Genomic DNA, 11,769 nt, shown 5'->3' on the forward strand with positions numbered 1-11,769 from the left:
TTCCACTAATGTTCCCATTTTATAGATGAGGAAATGAGGCTTAGCCAGGCGCAGCAGATGAGCCCGGTCACACAGGATCTGGTGGCAGAGCCAGCTCTATCTCAGGACCCTCACTCTAGGGGTGTTTGTTCCAGTAAGTAGACCTTGGTGGGAAAGACACGAGGGGCCAGAACAAGCATGAGGATTTGTGGATTTATTACTGTCAGCCCTGGGGCTTAGTCTGAGCATCGCCCTAACCCAAATTTCGTTCTGTTATGGAGTCAGCCAGTTCTCAGCTCTTCCAGCATATTCCCGACTTTCTAAAGCCTCCAGAACACAAACTCGGTGTGGGTCAGTGAACAAGTGAAATTAAGCCCCTGGGCTTTATATCTCAGAGCGTGTCTTCTAAAAGCACCAACAAAAATAATTTCCTTTCAGGACAGTCAGGGAAATTAGAGTGTTCGTGCCTAATACAGCACCTGATGTATAGTGCATGTGGATAGACATTGGCTATTGCTATTTTTAAAATTACTACTGGTATGACTTCTCACCGTGGCTTTGCTTTGGTCAAATTTCTCACTATAAAATGGAGATAATAAATTAACAGTCTACCAAAATAGAAGTTATGAGCATGAACTCAGGAACCAGACTGCCAGGGTTCAAATCCCAGTTCTATCCTTATAAGCTGTATGACCTTAGATCCCTTATTGATGTCCCCTGTGCCTCAGTTCCTTCACTTATAAGATCAGGATAACAACAGTATGTGCCTTATGGAGTTGCTGTGAGGATAAAGTGAGTTAATACATGTAAAGCTCTTAGAACAGTTCTTGGCACATAGTAGGTGCTCAATTAAGTGTTCATCACATATTACTTTAACTTACCCCTCAGGGTGGTGGTGAGAATCAAATGGGATAGTGTATTCAGAAGCACATAGTGTGTTCAACTGGTAATTATCACCAGCATCATCATCAAGTGACTGGGTCCCTCTGCTGCTGTGGTCTGCCCTTGTATTCGCTTAATAGTTAATGCTTACAAAGCACGCATGTTATAAGAAGCGGTGTGCAAAGAGTGTGTACTTAGAACAACACTGAGCTGGAAGCCAGGTTTTCACAAGTTTTCTTAGGACAGCTTCTAACCTGTTCCTTGTAAGTCATTGAGCTGAGACTGGTGCGCTGGAGTGACACGTCTATGGAGGACCCAAAGTGGAATGGTTGTTTGGTCCCCACGGTTTCCCCTTTTCTGGGAGTGCACCCAATACACAGAGTTTGTTCTCCAATGGCCATGTCTGTGTAACACGGCACTGTCCCCTGGCCATAGCTGATCGGTTCTGCAGTGGGCTCCAACCCAGTCCCCAGGACTTTGCAAACTGGATCTGGGGAAATAAGATCAGTCCACTTGGGTTGCATAACTGTGCAGTATGAGGTGGGGAGTCTTCGGCAGCCAAGTATCCTGCCGGTCTGTGGTAAGAGAGGATGAAATTGATGTGCAGAATAAACTGGAGTGAGCACATGGGGGAGGCCCTAAAAACATTTGAAGCCTTGGGACTCCATTGTATCCTAGAGCTTCCCAAGTAATCTGAGAGAGCCAATATCCTTCCAATACGGCCCCTGCTTTGCCTAAATGGTATTTCTGTTACTTGCAATGAGGCAGATCCTCCTCTCCCTCCTAGAACCAGCCTAAGCATCTCCTGTTCTGCAGAAATTCTCCTGACCTCCTCCCCAACCAAGCCTGATCTGTGACGCAGCATCTTGTACCTCCCTCTCCATGGTACTTTCTGCTCCCCCGCAATACTAAGCTTCTTGAGGACAGTGTCTGGGTCTTATTTGTCCCAAATTTCCATCACCTAATTCAGTTCTGGGACCCAATAATAGTTTGGTCTGTTTTTCCATGAATATGTGAATGATGTAGAATGCATGCAAACAGCAGCTGATTGACAGGTCAGATTACCTCTATGATGTTTTCCAAACTGGAGATTCTGTAATGCTACCCTAGGTTATTTGTAAAGGGAGATTCTGAAGGGGTTCAGTGAATGGTTCTAGAACTCCAGAGGTTGATACACTTAGTTTCATATTATTCAAATTTTACTTCCATATCTCCATCTTTCCTCGTCCTTGACACGGGCGTGTCTCTAGCACCACTCATATTTTGGGTCATGAATTAGTAGCATCACTCCTAGCTTCACAAAAGTAGTAAGAAGAGACAAGGAAGGGAGAGAGACTTTACAAATGAGAAATGACCTTATGAAGAGCTAAGAGGAAACTCATGATACATATGTGTTAGAGAGAAATCTCCAGAAGGAGAAGTAAACTGAATTTTAAGTTAAAGTCAGAGGAGAGAGGAGTTGGTGTCTGCAGGGACCTTGTTTGATCAGTCAACTCAGTGAAACAAGTAAATTGACAGACGCTATAAGACGTTAGATTTCTCTGTTCCTAACTCTGTTCCTTTCATTTCCCAAAATGCTTAGCTTAATCTCAGGGACTGTCTGGTGGGGGAGAAGCTGGCTGCAAAAGGGCATGGATGACTAAGCCTGCTTCCTTCATGGAGAGAGATATGGGGCTTTGAGTGATTTCTTTGAAGTCCCTCTAGAGCCTTCTTAAGATTGTTTAGTGGCATCTGGTCTTTAATCCTAGACATCAAACTTGATTTCTGCCCTGGACCATCTGTTTCTCAACTTTCCATGGAACCCTTCCTTTGTGACAAGCAGGGAAAGAAATATTGTAATTTTATTTCATTCTGTTTTGTCTTTCTATTTATCCCAGTCACGGCGTTAGAAAGGGAGAATTTACTTGTCTGACGATGCACTGAAAGATTAGACATAAAGTGCTGAGCTGGGTATCTGTGGCATGTCTCCCACAGATCTGATGCCTTTTTCCTTCACTCTCAGACAAGAAGTGAGGGACATTGACTGTAGTCTTGTAAGCGTTTACTGTCTGTGCCCAGCACACTCTTTGTACCACTTGCAGTCATCATGCTCATGAGGAGCATGGCCTCTGGGGTTTGATTGCTTGTGTTTGAATTCCAGCAGAGCCCCTTCCTCAGCAAGTGCCTGGACAAGTTAGTTAACCTCTCAGACCCAGTCTCCTAACCTATAAAATGGGATAACGATAGCACCTACCTCACTGAGGCACTGTGAGGATTAAATGAGATAATATATGTAAAGCACTTCACCCAGTGCCTGTCATTTAGTAAAGTCCCATGAACATTAGTTATTATTATTATTTAATACAGTAATAGTATTTCTAATAATAAAGTGGGAGAAAGCTCTGCACTAGCCAGAGAACTTGCAGCAAGAAGGATGCTAGGTAGTCACCCAGGCCTTTCCTTGAGTTCATCCCACTCCGAAGAATTTGGTGTTGCCACGTATGGGACATGAAGATCAGAAATGACTGTTTCCAAACTGATGAACTCCTTAGGGACTTTTTCTCCATTGTGGTTCGTCTGGCTGTGCCCTCAGTCTTCAGTGGTCAGAGTCGTTCCAAACCAGCCATGAGTTAGGAGAACATTGCTCTACGGTAAGCCCAGCACCACCCTGACCCAAGCTTCTCCGATTCTACAGACCCTGGGGGGTAGGGAGGACAATTGATGCAGGCAGTCCTGACCAATACTTGCTGGCCATTGCAGAGACTCACTTCTGGGGGGCCACAGAAATCATTCTGGTCATCAGAATGATGGCTGTAATAACTGAGCTATCCTTCTGGACAAAATGGTGGATCTCTCATTGAAAACAGCTAGGAAACTGATTTTCTTTCCCTCTGCAACCACTCTTCCTTGCATGAGATTTCAGAAGATGATGATAAAAAGCAAGTTTATAGAGATACCATGGGACTGTATAAATAAAATGAAGTCATATCTGGGAAAGATATAACAAAGAAAATTGAACCCAAAATGTCTAGCTTTGCATCCGTCCTCAGCCAAAAGTCCCATTCAACTAAAGCACAGACTGCATAACTACATACACAAAATCCTTTAAAGTTCTTCCATAAATTTAGAGAAAAAGGAATAGTCTGTTTAGAGCTACTAAGGCAAAATTCATTACTGTGGATTTATAGGCACTAGTACAAGTGGTCCCCAAACACCCTTTTTAATTTTTTTAATTATAAATAGGAAAGAACAGATTCTACCCTCACAACTTCCACTCCCAAACTTGCTGTCTCCAGGCACAAAGAATAGAGTTCTTGGAAAACACAAACCCTGAATTCCAGGCCTCTGATAGAAGTTACAGTCTGATTGAATATTGATTACATTTTAAATCCATCATATTTCTCCTTTGAAATCCACATACTGTTAAACTTCTTGGATGCTTTACATTGAATTTGTTGAAAAATTCTCACAATATTTTCAGGCATTTATCATAGTGGTTTTTATTTCTTAATTTTGATTTTCAAGTAAGTGGGATAATCAAGTTGAAGGAACAATAATATGTCACCCATGTAATATAGAAATTCTGGGACTGGTAGCTTTCTCCTGGTGCTTGCCATCATTAGGTGTTTTGAAATCAAGCAGTTTCTACATCTAGGCAGACCAGTTCCTAGGGCATGTGGAAAGGGTCAATGTGTTAGTCCTCGCTGAACGAGAGCTGACCATTGCTGCCACCCACATTTGAGCAGTGACTCAGGGATGTGCCTGGCAAAGGAGGAGCAAATGGCTATAGAGAGCTGCTGTTAAATAGCTGGAGGCCCAAACAAACATACAACCAACCAAGTCAGCCCACTCCCAACACAAACCATTACCAAGAGTGATAACATGAAGACAGCCATTTAGGTTGCACGGGGCCATTTGATACTTATGAGTATTTCTTCATCGAAGTTCTTAATGCTGCTGAACTCTGATTACATGACATGGGAATGTATGGGATGAAGGAAGACCAAGGGGATTTACTCTCAATGCCACACCCTTATCATAGATTGGCTTGTCTACATATAAAATAGCTACCAACTAAACTGAGACCTTAGGAGTTATATAAACCTACTATATCATTGCAGTTATAAAAAGTATTCATAATGATCATTTCATAGATTTTCCCAATAACCCTACAATATGGGTAGGGATTCTTATTCTCATTTTACCAACGAAGAAAGAGTCTCAGTACCAAATGTAGAAAAAGCACGTGATCTTACTAGCAATATAAGAAGTACACATTAAAACAAGAAAGCCTATTTTGACTATTAAACTAACAAAGATATGTAGACCATCAAATTAGCAATATTTAAAAAAATAGATAATGTCTTATGCTGGCAAGTTTGCAGTGAGGTGGGAATTTTCTTTCTATTGGTGGAAGTACACATTTGTTAAGTCTTCTGAAGGGCAATTTGCAACATACATTAGGACCTTTAAAAATATTCATACCTTTGGATGCAGTAATTCCATTTCTGAGCTTTCCTTCTAAGGAAGTAATTGGAAGTGTGGACAAACTTTGTATACAAAGGTGTTTCTCACGATATTCCTTATAAAGGTGAAAACTTGGAAATAACCTAAAGGTTTAACCATAGAAAATAGTTATGATATACCTACACAAGGGAATGCTACAGAGCCCCTAGAAGTGATGTTTTGAAGAACTTTTAATGACCTGAGAAAATGTTCAGAATATAATGCCAAGTGAAAAATCAGAATAAAAGACATATAATAGCACAATCATAATTCTATAAAAACAGGTATGTAAATCCGTTTGAACTAGACTGGAGGAAATAGGACTATAGCTATCAGAGGGTTCTGGGGTCACGTATGATTTTGGATTTTAAAAATACTTTTCTGTATGTTTCGTATTTTTAGCAGAAGGATGTGTTATTTTTATAGTCGGAAAAAAACCACAGTGGAGTTCTTTAAAATAAATTAAAACGTAAAAGAAGTACGTTCAGAGAGATTAATTAACTTACCCAAGGTCACACAGCTGCCAGGCATAGGAGCTAATACCTAAATCCAGTTCTTCTGGCTCTAACCCTGGTGTCTCCTTCCCCATACCACGGTCTCTCTGAAAACGGCTAACTTGAGCAACACAGCATTGTCATCTGAGTTGTTAGAAAACAAACCATGTGTGGAATTATGCTAGAATCCTTTCCTACTTTGGTTAGACTCAGAAATACAAGTAAGTTTTGTGGTATTGCTCAACTTGCCGAGTTCTGCAAGCTGCTGACACCCCATTTAGAACGTGCACGTATGTTAAACTCACTGCTGGGTATCACCCGCACTAGATCTGGAACTCCCTTAACATAGAGAACCGTGGAGATCCAACATGGAACACGACCTGGAAAGGTTATGTATTTCAGCAATTTCCAAACAGAACTAAACAGCAAAATTACCAGGATGATTTTCTAAAAATACAGATCCAGGTCCCGCCCTAGAGATTCTATTTTAGCAAGTCTGCAGTGGAGCCCTGGCCTCCGTATTTTTAAAAACACTCTGGACAGGATCGTCTTTAAACCATTCTAGCCAGGGGTAGAAATGTGTCTGATGAGATTCTTGTATGCACAGTGAGTGACAGGTGGTGATTCCCCTATTTAAGTTTAAAAAAACTCCCCCCAAAATCGGGATTCATTTAGAACCTGGGTATACTGGCCACTGAGCCCTGTAACCACTTGGCTCATCCACTCAGTGGTTAATGAGGGAATCACCTTGTCTCCCATTGCTGCCTGTATTGACTATCTATTGTTGCTTAACAAATGACCTCCAAAACTTGGTGTCTTCAAACAACATTTATTATCTCTTAATTTCCATTCAGGAATCTGGGCACAACTTCACTGAGTGCCTCTGGGTCAAATTCTCTCTGAGATTGCAGGCAAGCTGTTAGTCTGGGCTGTGATCTTATCTGAATGCCAAAGAAAGGATGAACCATGAAGGGAATCTGCTTTAATGTTCAATTACACAGTTATTGGTAGGTCTCTGTCCTTCTCCACCAGCCTAACTCACAACATGGCAGCCGTCTGCCACAGAAAGAGTGATCAGAGAGAGGAAGAGCAAGAGAGTGAGAGAGAGAGAAAGAGAGAGAGAGAGAATTAGAGAGAGAGAGAAAAAGCACTCAAGCTGGAAGCCACAACATGTCTCCAAAGTGACGTCCATCACTTTTCTGTATTTGTTAGATGCAACTTAATAAGTTTAGTGCAAAATCAAGGGCAGGGGATGGGGTGGGGTGGGAATTACACAAAGGTGTGAAAACAGGATGCAAGGGTCACTGGGGACCATCTTAGGGGATACTTGCCACGCTGCCTTAGGCAAACAGCAAAGTTAAAATTCTACACCAAACCACCTTCACCTCTATTCTTCAATTTCTACTTGGTAAATAGGCAGAGGTGGGGCTGGAGTGAACTCTGTCTATTGATGGTGGTTAAATCAATAGACCCAAGGCAGAAGAAAAAGGAACCTTTGAGGTTAGTGTAGGTCAATGCTTGAATTTTCACACATACAGCATGAGCCATAGATGTCACCTAAGGTATCAACAGAGAGACTCGATCAGTCATCAGGGTCACTTGCACTGTTTTTATCTTTTAAAGGAATGCACATTTCAAATGACTTTGGGAATTATTATTTTCAACTCTAGCCCTAACTCATGAAATGACACTCAATTCTCCTAGAAAATATACTTAAACTTCATGTCCTGACCTCAAATACAACTTGCTCAGCTGGTAATATAACTATATTTTCCATCCTCTTTTGAAGATAGACAATGAATATGAGTAAAAATAAATATATGTTTATATTTTATATGTATGTATATACACATGCATATATACAAATGTGTATATATATTTATATATATATGTATACATGCACACACACACTGCATATACACTTCATTGGGACCGTCTGGGGTGCCTCAGCTTACCCTGCTATCTCCAGCTCAGCCTTGGTAGCAGAGCCTTCTAATAATGTGGACAAAGCCAGGCATCCAGATACAACTAGTTTATCCACTAGACCTACCATATAAAGTTAATTCCAACTTGCCATCTGGTTGCCAGCTGACCACTGCTATGAGCATTTTCCAGCATCTCAACTTGCTAATGAATCAGAGCTACAAATTAAAGCAGCAAGTACAGCTGTGTCATGGCTGCTCTTAGGATGGGGTGTTTTCCTGTGAAATCACTGGTGAGGAGGGAGTCCCCATCGTCATTTCAGCTGCCAAGACGTTTCATGCTAACGAACTGTGAAAGGAAAGTTGCTAATGATATGAAATCTCGTTTTATGGCCAGGCTGGGCCAAGGCCACCAGACATGTCATGTACTTCCCACGCTTCCCAACCACCAGAAGTTCTCAACAACAAAAGCTGATCCCTCTGTTCATCGGAAGTGGGAGAAAGACAGGCCAATCCATAAGCAATGCCCAAGGACTCTGGGAACATTGGCACAATTCCATAAGCCTCTATCCTCTCCCTCCTCAACACCTCAAAATTTTAGAAGGGAGCTTAAGTTAGCTAGGTTCAGAGGAAAATAGAAGGGGAAATACTTGGGGCAGATCACCTAGGAGAACTAGAAGTAGCTCCCAAGGTGCCTGTTTGAGTTACAGAAAGTCCCATAAATATTGCTATCTCTTTGGAGCCCATCTCCGCCCCTCATTCAAGCCAGCTGATGGCCTGAAGACTTGCACAAAGGAACTGCCAAGGGAGGCACGGTGGTTTGATGGAAAGACCACTGCTTGGGAGTCCGAGAACCTGCTTCCATGTTTTACTTTTGTTATTTGCTGGCTGTGTGACTTTGTGTAAAACACTGGAACTTTCTAAATTTCATATCCTTATCTATATATTATTAACTACTTCGTGTGATTGTTATGAAATTAAGGTGAATAGTAAGATAACGTCACTAGACATAGAAGGGAATATTAAAATAATGTCACTATTACAAATATCTTTTTTACCATTCTGTCCCTGTGACAGAAATTCTGCCGTCAGAGGGACGACTCTTTGGGATAAGGTTCTGTTCTCCGATGTCCTCTTTTAAAAGCAAATGCTTTTGAAAAAAGGAAACAGAATTGTGAGTGATCAGCCAACAAATTTCATTTCCCCAGTAAGAAGGTATTTAAGGTACTGAAGGAGTGGCAGTGCGAGAGGAAAGGGATTGGGGGAGCATGGATGCCGTCTTCAAAGAACGGAAATGCAGCGGGCTATCTGGTCACAATGCGAAACCAGAGGCTGGGAGGCGCAGGAACATTACTAGGAGGGAGAAGGGGACCCTCGAGGTAGGGAGGCCACTTGATTAGGGTCTGATATTTGAGTTAAGTCTCTGTCTCCCACTGACATGTGAGTTCTTGTTTCCTGTTCGCCAATGCTTCCCCACAGCTTATTACAGTGCTTGGCATATGATGGTTGCTAAATGAGAGTTTGTAGAATAAAAGCCACATTCTGCAGACTTCTCCCTTTTGCCCAGGGTCAGCCATCGATCAGCTGATTAGCCCAGGCTTTGGGGAAACTTCTTCTGGACACTCTTCCCTCCCTCCCTTTGGCCTAACCCTCTGGTATTTCTGAGGCGGGTGCAAATTTCTGCACCTCTGAGGCATTCCAACCCTGCCAACACCTTCCTGAAGGCACAAGAAGCCCTGGACAGAGGTCAACGTGGTGTGACCCCTCCTACAGACAGGCCAATCTCTCATCGTTTAAGACTCGGAGTGTAAATGGGCACTGATTCCAAGTGTGACACACGGATATACGTGAAGTCCCTGAGGCAGGTGCCAGGCCCAGAAGGAGGAACACTGTCACCATAGACCAGGGAGCCACCAGGCCATGCTCAGGCCTCCTGGTACTTCTAGGTTCTTGTCTGTATAAGTAGCCCCTCTCTGATCAGTTTTATGATTCTTCTGTTTGAAACTAACTCACCATCACAGCTTTTGGGTGATTAGAGGGCAGATATAGATTTAGAAAAAAAAAAAAATTGTTTCCCCAGGAAGCAGGAGACTGAATTCAGGGGCCAAGAAAATCAGAACATGTCAGATAGTGAAGTGTCACATTGGCTTTCACCTCATTAAAATAGCAGCTCAGATGTTCCTGTTTATCCAGGACATTCTTAATCGATTTTTTTTTTTTGCTTGAGGAAGACTGTCCCTGAGCTAACATCCATGCCCATCTTCCTCTACTTTATATGCGAGACGCCTACCACAGCATGGCTTGACATGCAGTGTGTAGGTCCATGCCCTGGATCCAAACCCGCAAACTCCAGGCTGCTGAAGTGGAGCACACAAACTTAAGCACCATGCCACGGGACCAGCCCCCACGATAGATTTTTAAAGTGTTTGATGCCTGATCCTCATGGAAGGTTGAAACCTCCTCTCTGCGTTTTGTTGACGCAAATGCAAAGGCTACGCTGTAGGCCTTTGAGGGGAGTGGGAGGAAAGGACCCCCACGTGGTAAAGTTGGTGAGATTTCCCTTTGAGAAAACTTTCCCCTTGTTCGAGTTTCACCCTCTGATTCAGTATTATCCTTCCCCTTCCTTCCTTTCTAGAAAAATATGAATGGAAAAAAAATTATTCACTATTTATCCCTCCAAGGCAGGTTTCTATTTTTAAAAATTAATATTTAATCAAAAATGAATCACTAATGGCCCAAGGTCTCGGGATGCAGTGGAGAATTTTGTTGCGTCGAGAGAGTCTCCTGGAGTCTCTCAGACTCACCTCAGAAGCACCACTTACTCCACACACGCACAAGGGCAGGAAGGCCGGGGACACTCCGAAGTTGTACAGGATTAAGGATGAGAATGGATATCCTTCTGAAGAAATTCCTGTTGAACTCAAGAGAGGTGAATTTAGGCTGTGGGGGAAGCTTAATCCCAATACTAAAACAACCCTGGAACCCAGGGCTCAGGACTCCAGCTAGAGGACGCCACACGCTTCGGGGAGCCGTTTACACCTGTGCGGTGGCGCTTAAAGATCAAGAGCCTGGTTTTGGTGAGAGCGGCAGAAATTATTGATCTGGAACAATTCTTCAGTCTACACAAGACGAGAAAACAGTCCAAGATGGGCTCTCAGAATTACAGGCATTGTCAGAAACATATTTCAAGAAGTTTTTTTTCCCATCAACTGAAATGGAAACATGTTTTCCAGGAAGTGTCACTTGGTTGGAAGGGGTTCCCAAGTCAATTTCTGAATCTCTTTCTATACTGGCTCTAAGTCTGTTGCACACCTGAGGTTCCCTTAGCCTTTGGGTGGAGTCCACGTGGAATACATCGCAGAATCAGAATCTTCATGTCCTTAGCTTCTGTTAGCAGCGAAAATAGATGAGAGTGAGGCCCAGTATGAAAATGATAAAAATAGCCCCTATTTACTTAGCACAAACTATATGCCAGGCACAGTGCTAAATGCCTTACATACATAATTTCATCTTTTTAAACAGCTTTATTGATGTACATTAATGCAGAATAGACTACACACATTGAACGTGTGCTGTTTGATAAGTTTCAACATATGCATAAAGTCATGAAACTCACACCACAATCAATGACGAACATATCCATCACACCAAAAGTTCCCTGATACCCTTTTGTAACCCCTTCCTCCTGCCCTTCTCCGGCCCCATGCTCAGATAACCAACCACTCATTTGCTTTCTGTCTCTATAGATTACTTTGTATTTTCTAGAATTTCATATAATTGGAGTCATCCTACAGTATGACCTCTTTTTTGTCTGACTTCTTTACTCAGTGCAATTATTTTGAGATTCATTTATGCTACTATATATAATAATATAGTTCATCCCTTTTTATTGCTGAGTAGTATTCCATTTGAATGGATTCATCACCATTTGTTTATTCAGTCACTTATTGACAAACACTTGGATCATTTCTAGTATTAGAGCACATTACAAGGAGGTTTTATAACTG

This window comes from Equus caballus, chromosome 15 (genome assembly GCF_041296265.1).
Source record: "Equus caballus isolate H_3958 breed thoroughbred chromosome 15, TB-T2T, whole genome shotgun sequence".
Taxonomy (NCBI): Eukaryota; Metazoa; Chordata; class Mammalia; order Perissodactyla; family Equidae; genus Equus; species Equus caballus.